Raw genomic sequence first — 21,730 nt, 5'->3', positions numbered from 1 at the left:
ATTTATTTGTGACTCGCTATTTTGGAATTGCGAGTCGCTATTAGAAAGGGGACGTTCCCTTCCTAATAGAGAGTGCAACCCCATGTACAAAGGTTTTGCAGCCGCATTTGCGTGTGCAAAACTCTAGCAAATTACCACCCTCTACAGGGTGGTAATGGGGGTCGCAAAAGGGAAGGGGTCCCCAGGGGACCCATTACCCTCTGCAAACGCAGGGAAAAATATTTTGAAGGGCAGGCAGTGGTCCCAGGGACCACTACCTGCCCTTAAAAAATGAAACGAAAACGTTTCATTTTTTTTTTAAATGCATCCTTGTTTTCCTTTAAGGAACACAGGCTGCATTAAAAAAAACAGCTTTATTTAAAAGCAGTCCCAGACATGGTGGTCTGCTAAGCCCAGCAGGCCACCTTACCTGGGAGGACCTGTCATTCCCAATGGGGTCGCAAATTGCGAGAGGCTCATTAATATTCATGAACCTCTCTATTTGTGACCCCATTGGGAATCGCAAAACAGTGTAATAACACTGTTGTACATGCATAATAGCACTTCGCAAATTGAGAGTGGCAAAAGACTCTTAATTTGCGAAGCGCTAATTTGCGCGTTGTACATCTGGCCCCATTTCTTATTGTATTCTAACCGACTTTTCAAAACATGTTGCTTTAATTCTTCTGCACTCCCCTTCACCTAAATAAAAAACAAATCTGATATCATTACCTCAAAAAGTTACAAGAGCTTCATAGGCATGAGAAAAGGATGTTACTAAAGCTACTTACAGGTAAGTCTAAGACCAACGTTCGATTTTCAGTTCCTAACAAATAAATAAAACAACTGAAATTTACAATGGTAATGTGGTCCTACTCTTATTTAGAAAATGCATCTTAGGCCATGCAGTGTAAGGCTTATTGTCTGTACAACAGCATCACCATATTGAACTTCTGTTTTTATTGTTTGTACTGGGGTTTGAAAGTTGAATTTAACAGCAAGACACAGCAGACCCGGAAGATGTTTCAACCCAGGGTAAGCAATGCACATTTAACAATGTGTCAATAAAAGCCTTGTAGCCACATATCCCAATAATATCATGTTCTTGTCATAAATGCACATTCTCCCACTTACAAGACACGTTTCTAAAAATGTAGCTCTTTGCCACTGCACTAAACTATCTAACACTGTAAAGGGGTGGGGTAGTTTAATACAGAATGACCTTTTGTCCATAGGTACTTAGTGGTGGATTCAGCAGGAAGGCAATTGGCAGCAGGACATAGCTAATTCTGATGGTTGCGTCACACTACTGCAGGCAGGAATGTATGAGGGAGCAAAATGTTGGGGCTCGAAACTAGAGAGATGGGACGTGGGCATGATAGGATCTCCAGTGCGGAATGCTAGTACGTGCACTGTAGTGTATTTCCTATTTCCCTAATAGGCTCTGCGCAATGGAATAATATACACTATAGGTTTGGCATAGGACTGAGGTCAGTATGCCCCTATCGAGTATATTAAACTTAATTACTTTTTGTGCCAGCTAACTCAGAGGCTACTAGAAACTCCTTGTAAACAAGAAAGGAGTAGTTTCTGGCAACCGCATAAACATGACAACTTTGTTCCTCTTTAGAATCGGAACACTCTCAGAATCATGGAAACAACAAATAACAGTTTCACTCAGCTAATCGTGCATGCTTAGTTTCTTTGAGTTATAAAGAAAGAATAGATGGGCATTTCAATAAAAGGGATTTATTGAACAGTCTTATTTCCTGTGAAAGAGATATGAGCTGTTACAATCGTAAGACAGTATGCGAGATATATTATGGACAGCGTAAGCAGTAGGAAGAAATAATACTGCGCTAGCATTATCTTTTAGCTATGACACATATATTCATATACATAAATACCATATGCTAAAAATGCGAGTACTCATAAGATGCTCCTCTAACTAGTTCTACCCCAGTGTACCATGATACAAGGTAAGAAGTAGGTGCTATAGTATGGTAGGCTATAGTTTGTATGCCAAGAGTCCTTCTAGGTTCTAGTCAGCTCTATACCTTGAGAATGAGAGAGGTGGGAATCTCTTTCCGGGTCTCGAACTCTAACACCCCGCGAAGGGAGTCAGAACACTGGAAGCTGGATTCTCTGCGAGCAGGGATGACAGCGTCTTGTCAGTGCATCAGGCCGGGACACAGGCTCTTCTAAAGTCGAGGTCTCCTCCTACTTGCATGGGGAAGGGAAGGTATATTTATACCTGGTAGGTGCCTTGGAATGTTAGCATTAACGTAAAGTCGGGCAGAGGAAGACGCCAGGAATGAACCCTTAGCGAATAGCGGTTCATGCATAATAAATTAGTTCTTGGAGAAACCAATAATCCTGGGCTAGGGAAACTCCCAACAGCTTACGGGTCTGGTTTCTAAGAACTCATTGTGACGTTGGGGTGGATGGATGTAGGTGATCATGCCTGTATGTGGATAGCATGGCTAGTGTCTAAATAAGGACTGGACTCTTATGCCTATATAAGGTTTATGTGAATTGTGTCTATATAAGGACATGTACCAGGAAAACCTATATACGGACACCTAAACCGAAATACAACAGCATCATGTTGGCTAGGGACATGAACTCATGGAATGGAGTTGGAGTACACAATAGAATTTCATTCGTGATGGCCTCTGTAAAAAGGTGCCCCTTCCTTCTTGTATAGTCTGGATGCCATTTTCTAACAGTACTCTGAACAAAGCACTACCACACAGTAAAATGTATTAGGATGCCATAATTAGGCACAGGGAGATGCCGACTCACAAAGCAGGAACCGGTGCTTATTAAGGTGCCATCCCTCTATTAATACAAATGTTTGTACAAGGGATTTCATTTTGCCCTGTAAACGTGAGGGCCCAATGAGGAATAGGGATTTACCACCAACCGGGATTCTGCATGTTTGAAGGTGATGATTCTTGATACACTGGAGGGACCAACACGATAAAATACTACGCCCTGATGCAGTCCATAGGTATTGGATGAAACGTGTTGGCTGCTTTCATGTAATTCCTGTGAAAAGTAGAGTATTTGGGATACAAGGTAGTTTGGATTGGATTAATTTACTGCGGAAACTCTCTCTGGTGGGGCATTTCACATTTGTGGATGGAGGATGCCATAATTAGTAGGCCTGGGCAAAGCACTACGCTACACTCGCATAGTTTGCAAAGTTTGCGCTACTTCGTACTACGCGAACTGCACATAGCATAGTGCAAACACACGTAGCATAGCGTAGTGCAGCGGTCATTTTTTGCTTGCTCGTGGTCCTCAACGTCAAGTTGGCGACCACGAGCAAGCAAAATGACATCCCGGCGAGAGTTTTTCCTCGTACGCGATCAGCAACATCAAGTTGCCGATCGCAAGTGTGGAAAATAAACCTCCCGGCGAGATTCTCGAATGCGGGGAGGTTAGGTTTCTTATTGCGAGTGGTCGCGTTTGCTCGCAACCGCTCGCGATGAGAAACTACCAGTCCGCGTTGCCACTCGAGTAAAAATCTACTCAAGCGGCAGAAAACTACAGCTCGCACTGTGAAAGATGCCATTTTCAATGATTGCACAGTGCCGGATGCTTGTCCACACTGTGCATTCATTGAAAACGGCATCTTGCACAGTGCGAACAGGGTACTATGCAGTTCGCTTAGTGCAACGCGTGGCTCGCAAAGTGCACTTTGCGTAGCTTTGCCAAGCGCTACTTCGCAAACTACGCCCAAAACTTATAATTAGGTATCACAAAAAAAATGTAATGAAAGAAATGCCTACTAGAAAATCAAATACAACCAACAATACATGTGCCATGACCTTAAACACCCACCCTAACAAATACCACCAACAATAACACCCACCCACGCTCATTGCCTCTTGCAATAAGAACAACTATAAATATGTCCCAAGTAAGAAAAAATGTTAGTCAGGAGGTGGAGTAATAAAACTATATTTCAAGTTCCTTCACATAATTGAACATCACCGCAAAGCTTCCTGCCACCATGTCCAACTTTAGAATGGACTTTCCTCAGAAGGACAGAGAGAGACGAGTGTGTGTGTGGCTAGAAGGGAGCTGTAGTGGCGAGCATGATGCTGGGCTACGGTGATGGCACAGCCATTTCTCCCCAATCTTCATCCGCAAGCAGACATTGTAAATTGTAAATTGATACTTGTATAGCGCACTACTCACCCGCAAGGGTCTCAAGGCGCTTGTACGAATACCGCTGTGGAACCCATCCTGGCTTTCCCTGTGAGGTGTCCACTCCTGGGCACCCCCAAGGTGGAGGCAAGGCATCCATAGCGTTGTGGGGCCGTTGTGGAGATTAAGCAAGCTATTGCCCAGAGTTGCAGAGTGGGACTCCATGATTGGAATAGGCACCGAGGCGAGAATGATCAGGTCCGTGGAATTTTTGAGCCCAAGACCCGCCGAGGCAGGGAATTGAACCCTGGTCCCGGGCCAGACTTCTGCATCAGGGTCTGCCGCTCTAACCATTGAGCCACACTTCTCCACAGCAATGATCATGAGCCGGTCAACGTACACCAGACATCATAGTCCCCCACTAACAGCCTTTTGTTCAAGACTGTGGAAATTTTAGAAATGTAAAATTTTGAACTTCGAATTTGTGAAGTCCGAAAATCCGTCACATGCTTCTTACCCCCTCATTTATTACCCTTTGAATGACTTCTTCACACTTTAGGCTCAAACTTTTTGTGTTGTGTAGTATAAGTATCGGGTTAGGGTCAGGGTTTGGTAGTTTTACTTTAGTGGACAAGTTGGATCAGAGCAAGGGATTTAGTGAAGGAAGTCTTTATATGTAAGAGTAAGCGACATTTCCAATGTGTATGTACAATATTATTCTGGTCACCAGGTTTGGCAGTCTAAACGGGTTGGCGCCTTACATGTCTGTTCTTGAAACGTGCGATACAAACATTCTGTGCAAATACATCGGGACTGTACATGAAAGACCTATTCTTGAATATAATGCCACTGACTACTTGTACAGGAATTGTAACATATTTGATGAAACATCTAGGAATTGATGTAACCTTTCATTCAATAAATCCGTCTACATGTGGCAAACCGAAGTCCTACAGCATCGACGTACATGTAGTACAGCAGACAGACTGTATTCATTGAACAGTAAAACACCAAAAGAAAAATGAAATAATTGTAATACCAAAGACTAAAATGATGTAGGAGAAAAATGAGAAGAATTGCTGAACTATTGCATGGAAAAAATTCCAACTCATGAAAACCGATTGAATCAGAAGACACCACTAATATCTAGTCTGTGCCGGATGTTGTTCAGAATCCAAAACTTATAGTGGTGACCCCATTAATAATTACAGAAAGTAAGAATCTTTGAAACATAACTCATTTCAGTCAATCCATGTCCACATTTTAAGAAACAGTTCAGCTGTGACTTGTTAAGCAGTTTCCTATTGGCGTCGTTGATACGTTTTGATCCCCTGGATAACTTAGGGTCTTATCAGGACTATCCGGAAATTTAATCCGGTTCACATTTTTTCCCAAAAATCAAAGGCAGGATTGTCAAATCAGTGTAAAAGCAATTGTCTCTGAGCACAGTTATTGGGGGATGCTGTGGTTTCCTTTAGTTGGCGACTATTGGGCACATCTGATCATTTTTCCAAGCGGGCAGCAGCGCACTGGCAGATCCAGTCAGCACCCTGGGTAGTGAATGGAAACAATGTGCATTTAATACCGATAAAAGGGGTTCCGGAAATGTGAGTGGGGAGGAGCAAAGAACTACTTATAGAAAACTAAATTTGTCACAAGCTTAAACCAAAGGTGTCCTCAACATTCTTCTCTGTGGAAGGTATGCATATGGCCTCTGTACCATGCTCTGCACCTGGGGCACCAGAGGCAAATATTGTAAGCATTTTCAGTTTGAGAGGCAGTGATGCTATCCTGCCAGCATGTAAAATGCATGGACCAGCGACGGTGGAGAGTGCGAAGCCTCTGATGTTTCAAGATTGTATGCAGTGACAAACCTTGAACGCAGAGAAGCGTGAACTCTGGAAAAGGAAAATCTAATATTTAACGCTCTGTCCAGCACTCCTGACAGTAGAAGAGGATGGGAAAACTGGACCCTTACGTTCATCAGGGGGTGTCTGGGAATGTCTTAAGCGAAGGAAAATAGTGCATAGGAAAAGAGGAACAAATGAGTAACATGCCCAGTAAGATGAAGGGGGAGATGTGGGGTGAAGATCCCTCTCCCTCATTTGAGGAATCTGACTAAGGAGAGGGAGCGGTACAAGATCCTACTTGGATAACAATTAAAGTGCATAAACAGTCACATTTGGGCTCTAGGAGAGATGACCTAATGAATATGACTGATGACCCAAAAGGCAATATATCAGCATGAAACTGGTCAATGGAAAGGGGACGGCATTAGTGAAAAGCAAATCATCATTACAGATTGTGGTTGAGGGGTTTGAAACAATGGTCCTGTTTAATTGAAGTTTATTAGTCACTAAGATGTTTGCACAAAAGTGATGCATTGCTGGGGTGTGTCTGAAAATAGACGCAACTCCAGCAATGTGTGCTTTCACATGAGGCAAGCCCCATGTGAAAGGGACTGCATCAGTCTTACGCCTGCTATGTGGTAGGTGTAAGATATTGATGCAATGGCGTCCTAGTAGTGGTGCACTGAGTTCTCATAGATTTCAATGTGCCAATTCTTCGTGACTTTTTGCGGAGCAACACCCACCCTGCATACATTATGCCTGGCGCAGGTATAATGCGGTGCAGGGGTTTACAATGTGACACATCTGCCTAGATGCATTACTTTGTAAATAGGGCGCAACATAGCACATTTTCTACACTGCTGGTGTGTTGCAAGTAAGAATCTTCAGGATGCCAAGTTGTAGGTTCCAAGTTATATCTTTATTTGTAATTAAGTTACAGGAAGCTTATGGTAGAGCCAAGATGGTAAATAGGCATAAAGTACGCCCCACCAGGAGAAGTATCCTTACTGCTCAGCCTGCTGACACCAACTGCCTAACCTCCTACACCCAACATTCTATGCAGTCATCACATTCCACACACAACATAGGCTGATAGCAGGAAAGGGATAAAGAAAGAAGAAAGACATGAGTTAACATCACAACATATCCTCTTCCTTTACACCTAAAAGAATGAATAAAGAATAGAGCAAAACAGGCATTACGAAGAAAGATGCGAAGCACCTAAATAAACAAAAGCAATAAAAGAAAGGAGCGAAATAACTGGTATAGCGATGATACATACACACGCACCATCCCCTTTCTCGCAAAGAGAGCACAACAAAAAGAAGAAAGAACATAAGGAACATAAAAGAACCCTAAAAGTACAAGAAGTCTAAAGAAACACGTTCAAAACTAGAACGCCAGACGTCTCTGGCACCCCTATGAAGAGTGAATGGAATCCGCAAAATAGCAGATAGTGGACCAGCACGGTAAGCATAGCAGGACACCAAACACACAACAATAGGAAAGAATGTATATACGTGATGAAAAAATGTAAAACAATGAAATTTTACATAAAATGCACCAGAAACATAGTTGGATACACTCACCCGTCACAAAAAACCATACATGGGATACACTCACCCATAGGTAATAGAACGCAAAAATACCAGAATCACACAACAAAAGGTGGGATACACTCACCCACAAGTAAAAGTCCGGGATACACTCACCCGTGAACACGAAGTAAAGGGATACACTCACCCATTCATAAAGAGATACACTCACTCATCAACAAAAGAACAACTCTGAAAAACTAGAGTTACACTGACTGTGCGTTAGGCATAACGATTAAAATACTAGAAATGCACAGTAAGTATAATGCACATCTGAAAAAGCATATAATAATAATTGCAAATGAAGCAGAAATACATTCACCGGTACTCGATCTAAGTACCCAAGTGTCAACATATAAAGCATATGATAGTTATTGAAAATAAGACAGGAAATAATCTCACAGGTACTTAGCTGAAGTGCTCAATTAAAAACTAAGAAATAAAGTAATTGTGGGTTCTGTGGAGGGTTTTGACGTGTACAGGAAGTGTGGCGCATTAACTGGTAGCGGTGTGTGTTAGGTCAAAAACAACAATAATGAAGACTGTGCAGCAAGGTCAGAGGAGACCCGAAACCTCTGCAGAGAGTGGCCAGGGCCAACTCGGTAATATGACAAGAATCCTGTGCACATGTTAAGCAAGGTGTATACACGTATCATGCTTAATCAAAAGAACACAATAGGTAGTAAATGGAACAAAGTGGACATGATAGAACGTCTTTTTGTTCTTCAAAGGATTGTATTTGACCTTCCGGGTGACTCTTCAAGCTGAAACTCCGGGAAAGCTTGTAAATATGGAGGATCCAAGAGGTAAAATGTGCTATTAGAACTAAGGTAGAAGGTCAGTTCTTCTTCTGAGATATTAGTGAAGGCTTGTTGGATCACAGAGATCTTTTTGTGGAAGTATTGAGCTCTTTGCTTAGACCATTCTTCCGTGCATGGCCCTTCCTTTGTGGCAGCTTTCGGGGCAGCTTTCGGGGCGGTAAAGGATTTAACTATGCTAAAAATTTCCTTACTCTTATTTTGGGCATTTTCTATCTTGGTTTGAAAGACATTTTTCTTGGCTGCCTTCACGAGAATGTAATGAGTTTTTAAGGTGTCTTTCTACACCTTCCTGTCCTCAGGTAGATCGGATTTACACCATTTCCGTTCCATTTTTCTACAATTTCTTTTGAGGGAATCGTTAAACCATGGAGCTGGTGGGGCCGATATCGCTGCATCAATGTTGGTTTGGAGCCATGAATCTATTGAGAGGGCGTCCGAGTCGGGTCAGCCAGACAGCTCCGGTGAGGAACGACTGAGGGCGTCTGCTAACATCGGGATCGATATTTTATGGAACGTCCTGTAATTAGAGACCATCTGCCCTGCGTTAGCCTGAGGGGCTGTGGCAGAGTTGGGAATTACATATTTTAATAGGAGGTGGTCAGACCAGGTAATGGGAAGAGGTAGGCTTAGTGATATGTCGAAGTGGTCAGCTTCATTAATACAAATTCTTTAGAAATTTTGTGCAATCGTTACTGAGGGAGAATCCTGCTGAAGGCAATCCATGATCAAATCATGATTCGCTTTGACTATTTCCCACTCAAGTAGTAGCGGATGCATTTCACCCTAGTTTATTCTTACGCCTTTGTAACGGTTGTAGTAGATCCGACGAACATCCCCCCACCACCCCCCGTTGACCTAGTGTTATGTTTTCATTCAATCTGTGTTCACTGTGCTGCTTCCTATCTCCTAGCAACAATGTTCTACTGCTGGAATCTGGATTGTAGAGACCAGCAGTGAAGCTTGGCTGAGGAGCTGTGAATGTGCTTCTGGGGTCGTTGTAGCTTCAATAAATCCTTTTAAATACTGGAAGAGTGTCCTGTGCTCTCAAAATTGGCGACGAGGATGGGATGCCGTGAAGAGGACTAGCATCATTCCAGGAAGTATAGTCTGCTTTGGCACTCTGATGACTGCGGCAGTTACCGAGTATTTTTTTTTCTATTTTGGACGTCTGGAGACCCCCGGTGAGCGACCATCGTGCAGAGATAACATACTCATTACTGACTGTGTAGATTATGTTTAGAAAGAGGAATTGAACTGATTTCCGTAGAAATCGTCGACCTGGTTCAGTGAAGGCAGTCGGAGCTTGAAAGTAAACTGTGTAGGAGCGGCGGCTGTAAGGCTCGAGACTCGTACCATTTTCCTGTGCGAGGGAGTCCTGAGGTAACTCCCCATCAAGGAGGTACAGAGTCCCTCCTTGAACATGCGGAGATCCTTACCTGGCAACGGAGTGCAGATCACAAGAGCATGCAGAGAGTGTATCATCGTCACTTGGAACTTCTTCAGAGAACAACTTTGTGATCTTCACTTCCTGGTATTCTGGACGCGCATCGTTTCGACGTCGAGGAGGCGTACGTGATAGTCATCTTCACCATCTACACAGTAACTATGGTGATTGAGACGGCGTGGTGTCTCATTTTGACGAGTTCACAGCCATTTGTATTTTTTTTGTTGCTAAGTTACGGGAATTCCTTCAAGATCCAAGTTGAGATTGCACTTCACATTACGCGCATGCACTAGTTTTTGAATGGGACATATTGTAGACTTCTACATTTAAGGAAAAATTCAACATGTGTTGTTGAACAGTGAGTTAATATTTGGGAAGTAAGGCTACATTTCCCAGCATGTGTTCCTTTTCTTTTGCGCATAATCGTTTGTACTGCATTTTATTGTTTCCATCTTTGACGGTTAATATTCTGTGCCAGTGTGAATATTTATTAATTGGTACATTTACACATTAACAATGGCAACACAGAATATTCCTCCACCACCTACGTTTTTACAGGAACCCGGTCCCACTTGCATGGAGTGGGAAGATTGGAAGGAAGCTTTTGTTACATATTTGGAAGCTATTGGAGGAGACGTATTTTTGGCAAAGAGAACATTTGCCAACTCAGTCTGGGTGTGGAGGGTAGGAAAGCGTTAAGCACATTGCCTAATTTCCAGCCAAGTGCAAGTAATGTTGATTCGGACTGATGATGATCAGTATGACATGTATGAGAGTGCCATGTCAGCATTATCTGAAAACGTTGGTAAAAAATTAAGTCTAGTGGTTGAAAGACATGTTTATTTCTCGCACTCAAAAACAAGGTGAGACGATAGAACAATATGTAGCAGCCTTAAGGATGTTGGCGGTAACTTGTAGATGTAAAGATTTAAGAGATGAGATAATTAGAGAGAAGTTAATTATTAGGACCAACAACTTGAAGATTCAAGAAAAGTTATTAGATTTCAAAGATCCCACGTTAGATAAGTCTTTGGAGATTGCCAAGCGTATTGAGAATACTTCTCAATACGTTAAAGATTTGACTGATAAACAAAAATATGATCGACCAAAGTAAGATATGCATGTTAAATTCCACTAAGAAAAGTACAAAGCCAGACACAGAAGATAAGAAAGTTCCTTTTGTGAAACAAGAAGCTGGATATAAGAAATTGTGTTATAGATGTGGTAGTAATAAACACACTGCTGAGGCTAGTCATTGTCCTGCCTCAAAAAGTCGTCGCTACAAGTGCAAAAGAATAGGTCATTTGAGAGTTTGTAAGGGAGAAGATTTTCACAATAGTAAGAAATCTGTAAACATTATTAATGACACTTTTATATCTCATTCCACAGGCGAAGCACAAGTTGGGAGTGATTCCGATTTAGAAGTAATGGTAGTGGGAGATATTAAAACTCTTGATCATAAGTCATCTAGTGCTTATGTGCCTCCTAAATGCATCGTTACCATAAATGACTATGATGTTTCCATGTGGGCAGATTCCGGTTTACCTTTTACTTTGATAGACAAACAGAAGTGGAGGGAGTTAGGAGTCGTGGAACTAATCCCTACTGATGTTGAACCTCAATGGTATTGTGGAACGAAGTTACCAGTCTTAGGATATTTTAATGCAATGGTGTTGTTCAAGGGGAAAAGAACTGAAGCTAAAATGTATGTGGTAGAAGTAGGAAAATGTTTACTGGGATGGAAGGAACAGAAAAACTTGGGGATCATTCTGTATCCCAATCATCCTTTGCAAGTTTTATTAACGATTTCAGACGATAACAAATGCGTTAAAAAGTTTCCAAATGTGTTCAAGGAAGGATTGGGGTGTCTCAAAAAGTTTGAGCTATTACTTGAAGTGTGGCAATGAGTGGGTTGTGGTTACTCAAATATTTTAGTTCTAAATAAAAATCACAAACAAATGATGAACGCTCCCTTGAAATAAACATAAAATCAATAAAACTTTCCCCTACCCCCTCCAACAAAAGTGGGGCACTGGATAGAGAAACTATTGGTGAAACTGTCCAATTCATTCTCAATAATGATGGAATTTAGTGCCTCACCCTGCGGGATGTGGATAAAGTGCGACAAAGGCTGTCCATCTGTGTTCACGAGACCACAAACTCTTTCAAAGCTATGCTCACATGACGTACAATTAAACTCCCCCACCCACAGAACACAAAGGCTGCCACTTCCCAGAAACATTAGTGATTTCCAATTGAAGGGCTTCTATATGATGACAGTACTTTGGGTAAAAATGTTGTGGTACCAATTTACAAGTAGAACTCTAACCTGCATCATATTAACAATCATAATCAATTGAATCCACTGATAAACCTACACAATGAGCTTTTATGGACCCAAATTTAACTGCGAGTAGGGTTACCAGCCCTCCTTTTGCCCTCCTAGCGGAAGATGGTGTGGCAGGCATGTAAAGGCGTGATAGCCATCCATCACAATATTCTCTTTAGCCCAGGTATCCTGCAAACAAATAACAAGAAATACCCGGATATATTCAAGCCAGACCTCATCCAATAATTTAGAATGGATGCCTGCAACATTCCAGATTACTTTAACTGAGGGTATTGAATGGCCGAGGCCAGTATCCCAGGTATAACCATTGTGGCAGATGGACTAGCCACAGGAATCTGGTTCGGCCCCTCATCCTGACAACTGTCCTCAATGGCTACATTTGTGACCAGAGCAGATTTTAGAATCATCCATGTTCTCCTTACCAATTGAACCAGCGTAGTTTAAGACAGGGTTGGGGGGGGGGGGGGGGGGGGGGTTGTGTTGCCAAATACCTCATTTGTTGGTACGCCCCCTGATTCAACATATATGTGACCCCTACTACCGTTATCTGGTTGACAACCGGATTGTCTTATTAGTCAATCAATTTCAGTTAGGTCTGAGAGTACCTCATAACAGTTAGGGTAGAAGGAGGTGGGATGCGTAGGGACATCTAAACTTTGTCTAGGCTGAGTGGGCTGCGTGCCAAGGGAGAAAACTGGTTAGGAGGATAGAAGAAACCGAAAGGTCGAGCCTTCAGTTGTTGGCTGGGTGAATCTTTCAGCTGATTTAGGGCAAGGTGCACACACCTTGCATCACTGAAATGGAGCACGACACAATCCCCGCAGAAAACTTTTCTTAGTGCGACCTACCCGCCTGGCGATGATATATACGATTTTTTTTACACAAAACCTGGTCCTACTCTACTACAGGCCAGTGTACATATTACATAATATCTCTTGTTGACAGTTTGTGTGGTTATTCTTAACCTAACACCCACTCACAGAATTTCCAACAAGGTATGCCTGTCTTTAAAATGTCCTCATAAAAAATCTCTGCGTGTCATTCACTATATGTCTACAGTCCCTATACTCAAGTTGTGCTTGTGCAGCCCCATGTGTGGATGCAGATAGGGAAAAGTCCAGTCGATACAAATCAAGATCAAGAAGAAATCAAGAAAAATGTGTGGACGATGGGAAGGTGCCTCACGGGAGCAACCACCAGGGAACTGCTGACAGGTTCTCGTAAGTTTGTTCCACTTCTCATCATTGGCTCCTTCCCATCTTAAATAAACTGGAAAAAAGGAAAATAGATTAGCTCAACAGTGTATGTCCCTACTATAACCGTGTGCATCTACCCCCATGCACACCACCACCGCTATTCAGTGTGATGCCTAATTAAAAATGGAGTTAGAAATCCCTAGCTATTAGTCCACCTTTATTCTGTGCCGGGTTTCTACTCTCGCTAAAACCAACACTCTACCGTTGTGCTTCGTTTGTGTATTCTATGAAGCCAACATGTTTCATTGCCTGTGTGCTATCATCGGCAATTTCATCAGGGCTGGGGGTGTTTTCTCCACACACCACCGGCGACTAATTCTGTAGACATATATGACATCACCAGAGAAACAAAACACACAACATAAAAAACAAAGAGTGACACATATTAGTATCGTTGCCCATTTTCTCTGCATCTATATATTCCAACTGTCACACGGACATATCCATACTTGTTGCCTTTTTCTCTTTGGAGGCTCATATACCTGGGGTTACTAGTTTCCCCTTCGTTTTGTTTGGGTAGTACTCGACCACCTTGCAAGGTCGGGCGGGTCGCTTTTCGTCGACCTGGAAATACACATACATTCTCTATCAGTATATCATGCTACAGCAATCCATCCTTCTTGCCCCGTACTCTTATTAAAAGTCAGTGGGTAATCGTGCTGTTGACCGTGCCCTAAGTCAACAGTGCATATTATTTTTCGTGCTCTCGTCTGCCTTCTAATTTCGACTTCTTGTGGTAAATAAATAATTAATTACCGGTTCTATTTTTTAATACAGTGAATGAAACAGATCGCTCAATAAATAAGAGTCAGGATTCGAGGTATCTTGAGTCTACAGGCTTTAATCAGGCATAAAGGACAGGAACAGGACAGTCTGTACGGGAAAGGAATGAAGGCAGCTGCCGGGGGCAGGATCTGGGAATCAGGCTGGCTAATTGGCGAATTGGCAACTTTTAATATGGGTGCACAATATATATACTTAAACAAATACATTACATTCAATACAGTAGGCGTAGCAGTAGGCGTGACTCGTAGCAGTCGCGAAAGATAAGGGCAAAATGATGTAACAAGAAGGCGTGTACAGGGCGTATACATAGACATGTGATGTAAACGTAACAGAAGTGTCATAAATGGGGCGGAAACATGGAGGGGGGCTACATGAGCAGCTGGGACCTCTAACCTAGTGGTGCGCGCAAACGGGCAATGACGTGTTACCAGGGAGAACTGGGGGCTATGACTTCTGCGCTAGAAGAGGAGACTAAAGTCTGGAGTGTCAGAGCGACATGTACCTAAGGCATATCTGGTATCTGGTGTTTGGAGTACATATTGATAGAATCCAAAAGTTATCAGGGCAAAGGCTACTAGACATTAGGACTGATGCATGCATAATTCTACATGTATTGCGTGTACGAGGAATATTCTATGAATATTAATACAGTATTTCTCTTACATGGAGACATAAAGGCTAGACCATGACGGAAACTATTGATGCGATGCAGTAGCTTAGGAATGCAGAGAAGGAGGGCTGGACTGATAACTAGAAACATAACATACTCTTGGCAGACTGGGAGGCAGAGCCAGGCCGGGCCGGGCACTGCGAGGCATGAAGTAAGCTAAGGGTCAGGGATACAGGTGGGGGCTGTATCGCTCCTCGGAGAGGGTTCAGATGACAGGAGCTGAATCTGGTGTCCGGGCCCTGTTGAGGCCTAGAAACGGGGACAATCCAATGAATTAACGTGCACACTGTGAAATGTGGCAACGTAGGTTTACATAAGCCTAATATCCGTTGTTTTCACGAGGACTGGGAACTGGCATACTAGAGATGGACACAACTGTAATTGCGTCTTTAATCGATCAGAGGGGAATACATGCATATCGATCATGCACATATAGCATAATATGGGGAGCACGTAGGCACATATAACATGGCAAAATTTACTTTTCCACATTCCCTCCTTGTGCCCTACGTTTCCATCAGGAAACATCAATATTCATGATACCATCTATCATTTCATATAGCATCATTTGTTCGTCTCGAATTGTCTTGGAACGGGATTTAGGACTAGGAATACAAGAGGTAGCACACATGCCGCAAATCGCAGGGCCACATTGTATACAGAGGCAGCAACTGAATATGATCATTACTGCAATACCTAGGAATGACAATACTTTCCATCCCCAGGCAGATATAATACTCCAGAGCCAACCGGACCATGTCCAGGTGCCTGGATTCTGGTGTAACTGATGGGCAATTTTATGAAGTCTGGTTATAGCTGAATAAACAGACGGCGCGTTATTAGGAATGAAAATGCAGCAACTAGATCCGATGACTCTACATGCTCCTCCTCTATCGGCCAGTATGACGTCAAGAACGAGACGATTTTGGAGCACGACAAATCTCATAGCAGATTGCTCTTCAGTTAAGTTACCTAGAGCAGAAGTAGTCTCATTCACTACAGCTTCAAGGGTTCTGGTTAACCTACGTATTAACTTACTATTCTGGATAGGTCCTATAAAGAAAAAGAAACCTTTGTTGAAGTCTTGATACTGTTCTAGAGTAGTTTCAGTTTGATCGACAATTGGGGACTCGATCTCCCTTCTAGGTCTGACGTGTACTAGATGTGTGTTTCTGTGATAATCGGATGGGGCTAGAAAAACTGGTGGCAGTAGGAAGGCAATGTAACATGTTCCATCCCAATCGAGGGGCAGACGAACATATGCGGTCTGACCACAAACAAAATAAGAATGACGTGAGGCTTTGAAAATAGATTTCCCACTGTCACTATACTCGACAGTAGTAGTACAATCACTATGTCCTACATGTGCGGAACCATTCTTTCTGACACATAATTCGCCTTTGACTGGTAGTACTGAAATAGCAGGCAAATCTGGAGTAGTATCGGACTGAACATTCAGGACCATAAAATTCGAAGAATAATTACCTAAATCATATACTTCATTTTCTAGATCTATCCCTGTTCTATGGGAGAGACCCTGCTTGTCTGGAAAACATGTTCTATTCAGAAGGGACATATCATTGGAGGATGACGTTAACGTGGACCATGCTCCACACGAACCATTATGTGAAAACGGATAAGGAAAGAGTGGCAGAACTCCCTTCGGTGTCTGGAAAGGGGGGAGTCGACCACACACCCAACAATTAGTGGCATTGCTGGTCTGGTGTGAATAGTGTAACATTCGAATGAATGTGTTATTGCGCATAGCAAGACGATAGGATAGCTCGTGAGGAGGCAGATCACTAAATGTGTGCTCTATTGTATCATTAGAAAACATATGTACATGTGAAATTGGAAAACATAAATGTAAAGCATAACTTGTGCAGGTAACCATAAGACTCAAAAATAACAAGAAACTTAGAACAATAATACATCTTTTAGAGTTTTGACTAACTCTCTCACTGTGGGGGTCTATCTCATACATGTCAGGAACCTGTCTAACCGTTTCACCCGAGAGGGACTTAGACAATTAAACTGGCTGACTTATTTTACTAGACCGGAGTTTCTCTTTATACTCCTGCTGCGGAGTTTTCTCTAACAGGGGAGGCTTGAGTTCAGAGTCTGTTTTTAGGCAGTCTTTAGGAATAAGGCAGTCCTTAGCAAAAGTCTTTTCTCGTAATCCATGGAACTTCTTTATATGGCTCAGGTGGACCCACCCCTTCCTGCCTTCAAGTTTGACGGCGGTCCTTGTTGTTAGTAAGATCATGCGAGGCTCCTTCCAACGGGGCTCCAGCGGACTTGAACGATCAAAATTGCGGACCAAAACATGTTCACCAGGAACGACTTCATGCGGTTTCACCTCGGTGTTGTCTGGAAATGCGGCGGCAACCTGTGAACGACAAGAGTGTAGGGCAGACATCAAGGAAGCTAGGTAATCTGTCAGCATATTACTGGAAACATCTGTAATACTGCGGGGTCTAGGTGTACCCCACATGTTTGGGGGGCGGCCGAATACGACCTCATACGGGGACAGACCTGATCTGGAATGTGCAACCATCCTCATATAGAACAGAGCAACTGGCAGAGCTACTAGCCAGTCTACACCTTTTTCTCTACATACTTTTGCAATGCGGATTTTCAAAGTCTGATTATGTCTCTCTACGAGACCGGCTGCTTCAGGATGGCGCACACAATGGAACTTCCACTGGTACCCTAACAGAAGGGAAACATGTTTCATGAGCTCAGATGAGAATGGCTGGCCGTTATCTGAATACACGACCCTAGGGAGTCCATAGCGGGGAAAGAACTCACGAACCAACTGCCTGGCAGTGGTCGCAGCTGTGTAGTCTGGAACTGGATATGCTTCTGTCCACCTGGACAAAGCGCATACAACTAACTACGAGGACATACTTGAAACCTCGACATCTCTCCATCTGAATATAATCCATCTGGAGGACTTCAAAAGGGTGGTCAGGAGGTTGGAATCCGCCTTGTTCCACCGGGACACTTTTACCTGGATTGAACTGACAACATATCATACAGGTACGGACTTTCTGCTTGGCTGCAGCTCGTAAATGCTTGTTGAACCAAAGGTTCTGAATACTGTCTAACATAGCTTTTTCTCCTAGATGTGCTGGACTATGTGCGGTATTAATAATGACTTGAACCATAGAGTCGGGGAGAAACCATGTGGCTTTTCCCTTCGTCAACCATCCTTGATCTGTCTGGACCCCTCCTTGTTCGGACCATTTCTTTATTTCTTCAGGAGTAGCATGTAACTGTATGTCTATGACATCTTGTGTAGGGTCCTTAACTGTCATACAAGCAGTCTGATCTGGAGTGAGTGTCTGTGTCGTGTTAACTGGAATGTCTGGAGTCTGAGCTGTAAGCTTGGCTGTTCGATCTGCTAGATCGTTACCTTGGGAAATGATGTCAGTGATTTTCGTATGTGCTTTGCACTTCATGATAGCGATAGCTGTCGGTAAATGTATTGCATCTAACAGAGCTTGAATGAGGAGACCATGCTGAATCTTGGTTCCATGAGAAGTCATGAAACCTCTCTCCTGCCAGAGCACTCCAAAGTCGTGTACAACTCTGAATGCGTAACGTGAATCTGTATATATGTTTACTTTCAGGTTCTTGGCACGTATGCAGGCTTGGGTCAGAGCTACTAGCTCCGCTGCTTGAGCAGACAGGGTGTCAATACGATGTGTCTCTATAACTTCAGTGTCAGTAGTCACTGCATACGCGGCTACTAATTCTCCTATACTTGTCCTCATACATGAACCATCCACATAAAGTGTCAGGTCGGGGTCAGGTAATGCAATATCTGTCAGGTCTTGTCTTGGCTTTGTCATGGTGTTAACAACTTCCACACAGTCATGTGTGGCCGGATTTGAAGTAACTGACGGTAACAGTGTAGCTGGATTTAGAATGTTGCAGCGTCTGATTTCTATGTGTGGCTGGAACAGTCAGTTCATAACCTGTTAAACGTGCAATTGTCAAGTGTTGAGTCTGTGTTCGGTTTAAAAGAACTTCCACGGAGTGTGGAACTTGTACTGTCAGGGAGTGTCCTAACACTATGGAATCACTTTGTCTAATAGCTAGAGCTGTGGCTGCAACTGACTTGAGGCACGCAGGCAGAGCCTGGGCTACTGGATCTAATGTGCTAGAAAAATAAGCACAGGGCTTGTATTGTCCTGCTTGATCTTGTGTGAGAACAGATAATGCAGTACCATCACGTTCTGTAACAAAAAGTGTAAAAGGCTTACTGTAGTTTGGTGTCGCTAGAACAGGTGCTTGACATAAGGCTTTCTTTAATTCATTGAATACAAGTGTATGTTCCTGGGTCCAAGGGAGGACAGTCGATACGGCTGCCTCCTGTGTCGTTAACTGTATCAGTGGCTTGGCTAGAAATGCATACTGAGGAATCCATTGTCTGCAGTAAGAAGTGAGGCCGATAAAAGCTCGTACCTCCTTCTGTGTCTTGGGCTGTGGAAGACTCGCTATTAACTGGATACGGTCTGGTGTCAACTGCCTACCCCACTTGGACAGTAAGTGTCCCAAGTATACCACTTGCTGGACACAGAATTGTAATTTGGAAGGGGACACCTTGTGCCCCTGCTCGGCCAGGAAATATAGAACCGTGAGTGACGCACGCTCGCAGTCACGTTCAGAACGGGCTGTGATCAGTAGATCATCAACATACTGGAGCAGGGCAGTGTCAGTTGGCATGCGGATATTGTCTAGTTGTCTCTTAAGTGCTTGACTGTAAATGCTAGGACTTTCTGTAAAACCTTGAGGAGCTCGCGTGAATTTATAGCTCCTTCCATTTAAGCAAAAACCGAAAAGGTACTGGCTGTCTGGATGAATGGGGACACTGAAAAATGCATTCTTGAGATCGATAACTGTGAAGAACGTGGCTTCAGAATCAATGGCTGTCAAAAGGGATGAAATATCTGGGACTACTGGATACTGGGGTATGATACATTTATTAAGCTCCCGAAGATCAATCACTAATCGATATACTGGAGGTGTATTTGGATCCGTACGTTTCAGAACTGGAATGATAGGAGAATTACATACATTGGAGTCAGTTTCTACAACCACTCCTTGAGCAATAAGTTCGTCAATAATTTTGGATGAGGCTGCTACAGCCTCAGGTGGCAATTTGTACTGTCTGATTCGTGGCAAAACTACACCTTGTTTGAGAGTCACACGATGGGGTGTGATATGCATACAACCTACATCAGTTGGACCTTGCGCCCATAAATGTTGTGGTACATTCAATAATCTTGGATCAAAATCACGTAATACATAATGACCTTTAAAGTCTCTCAGAAACAATCGGACCCCTTCTGGGGAGCAGCAAATAACTGCTCCTAATTCTTTCAATGTCTTAATGCCTAACAAATTTTCTGGACAAGATTTCGTGAGTAACAAATCAGTAGTTCGGGACAATGGACCAACTTCTAGAGTAACTGGTTTCGAAATTTCATTAACAATTGGCTTTCCTGAAAATCCAAGGGAAACATTTTTAGAGCCTGAGAGCGGAGCCACTGGAACCTCGCCATGACTGATGGTAGTCCTACTTGCCCCTGTATCAATCAAAAACTTTGTCTTTCCCTAATACTTGACTGTGTACATAGGGACCTTCTTGATCTACAGGTATCTCGATGAGAGGCAAGCCTACCTCCCTCTCTAGGCTGTTTCATGAATATGGCTGATAATCTGGATACTCTGACTGTGCGTACTGGTACATCTGCTGTGTAACGTGTTGTGTTGCAGCGATAGGCTGCGGTGCTGGAACTGTCTGTTGTGCATTCTGTGGTGGCTGAGAAGTCTGTGAAACTTGTTCTTGTCTAGGCGGACGTGGTCTCTCTTTAGTTTTACCAGTAGCTATGTTGTGTTTCAGAACTGCACACTCGTTTATAAAATGACCTGGCTGTTTACAGTAATTGCAAGTCCCTTTAACGGGAGCTGCAGGATGACTGGCTTGATTCGGACCCCTCTTCTGACTGTCTTGTGGAACAGATTGTGCAACTAATACTTTCATTTTTGTGTCTTTCATACGTCTCCTTTCGTGTTCTTGCTCTTCCCTGATTCTATTCTGGTGATACTGGAGCATTTGTAACATTTGTGACGGAGTATTAGCTTGCCAACTACTTTCGACTTTCAATACTCGATTTTTAACTTGTGGACTTGAATTCTCGACCAGTTTGGTAACAAAAAGATGAGGGTACGATTCACTACTTGTTTTCAGACCACTGTTAATAATAAAACATTTTTCAAATCTAGAATAAAAATCACTAGTGTCTTCATCTTGTTTCTGTTTACAAGCTGAGATTGCATCCCAATCTTCCTTTTTCGTGGCTAGTAATCTTGGCAAAACCTGTATCAATAACTCGGGCAATTCTTTAACTTTACCCCCAAGACCGGTACCTGGTACTCGTGAATTATCTTCAGCTTCTAGAGCTGTCCAATCTATCTTTTTCTCTCCCACCTCCCATTCTTTTTCCTTGAGTTTTTCATATACCCCTGCGGGTAACAGGACTTTTAACATTTTAATGATATCAGGATACGTGTATTCTCCCATACGGAGCATGTCTTTTAATTCTCGATGGAACCCTGCTGGATCTTTGTCGTGACAAGGAATTAACTTTTTCATCTCTAAGAGTTCCATCTTTGTGATAGGGGTGTAAACAAATACTCGTTCTAGTTCACCACCCGTTCCTCTAACTGGGTGTACTTCTCGTAACGGATGCTGTCTATCTATGTAAAATGATTTACTTTCTGGAGGTGAGACATGAACAAAATGCGGA

This window comes from Lissotriton helveticus, chromosome 4_1, assembly GCF_964261635.1.
Source record: "Lissotriton helveticus chromosome 4_1, aLisHel1.1, whole genome shotgun sequence".
Taxonomy (NCBI): Eukaryota; Metazoa; Chordata; class Amphibia; order Caudata; family Salamandridae; genus Lissotriton; species Lissotriton helveticus.
Note: the sequence above shows the minus strand (reverse complement) of the source record.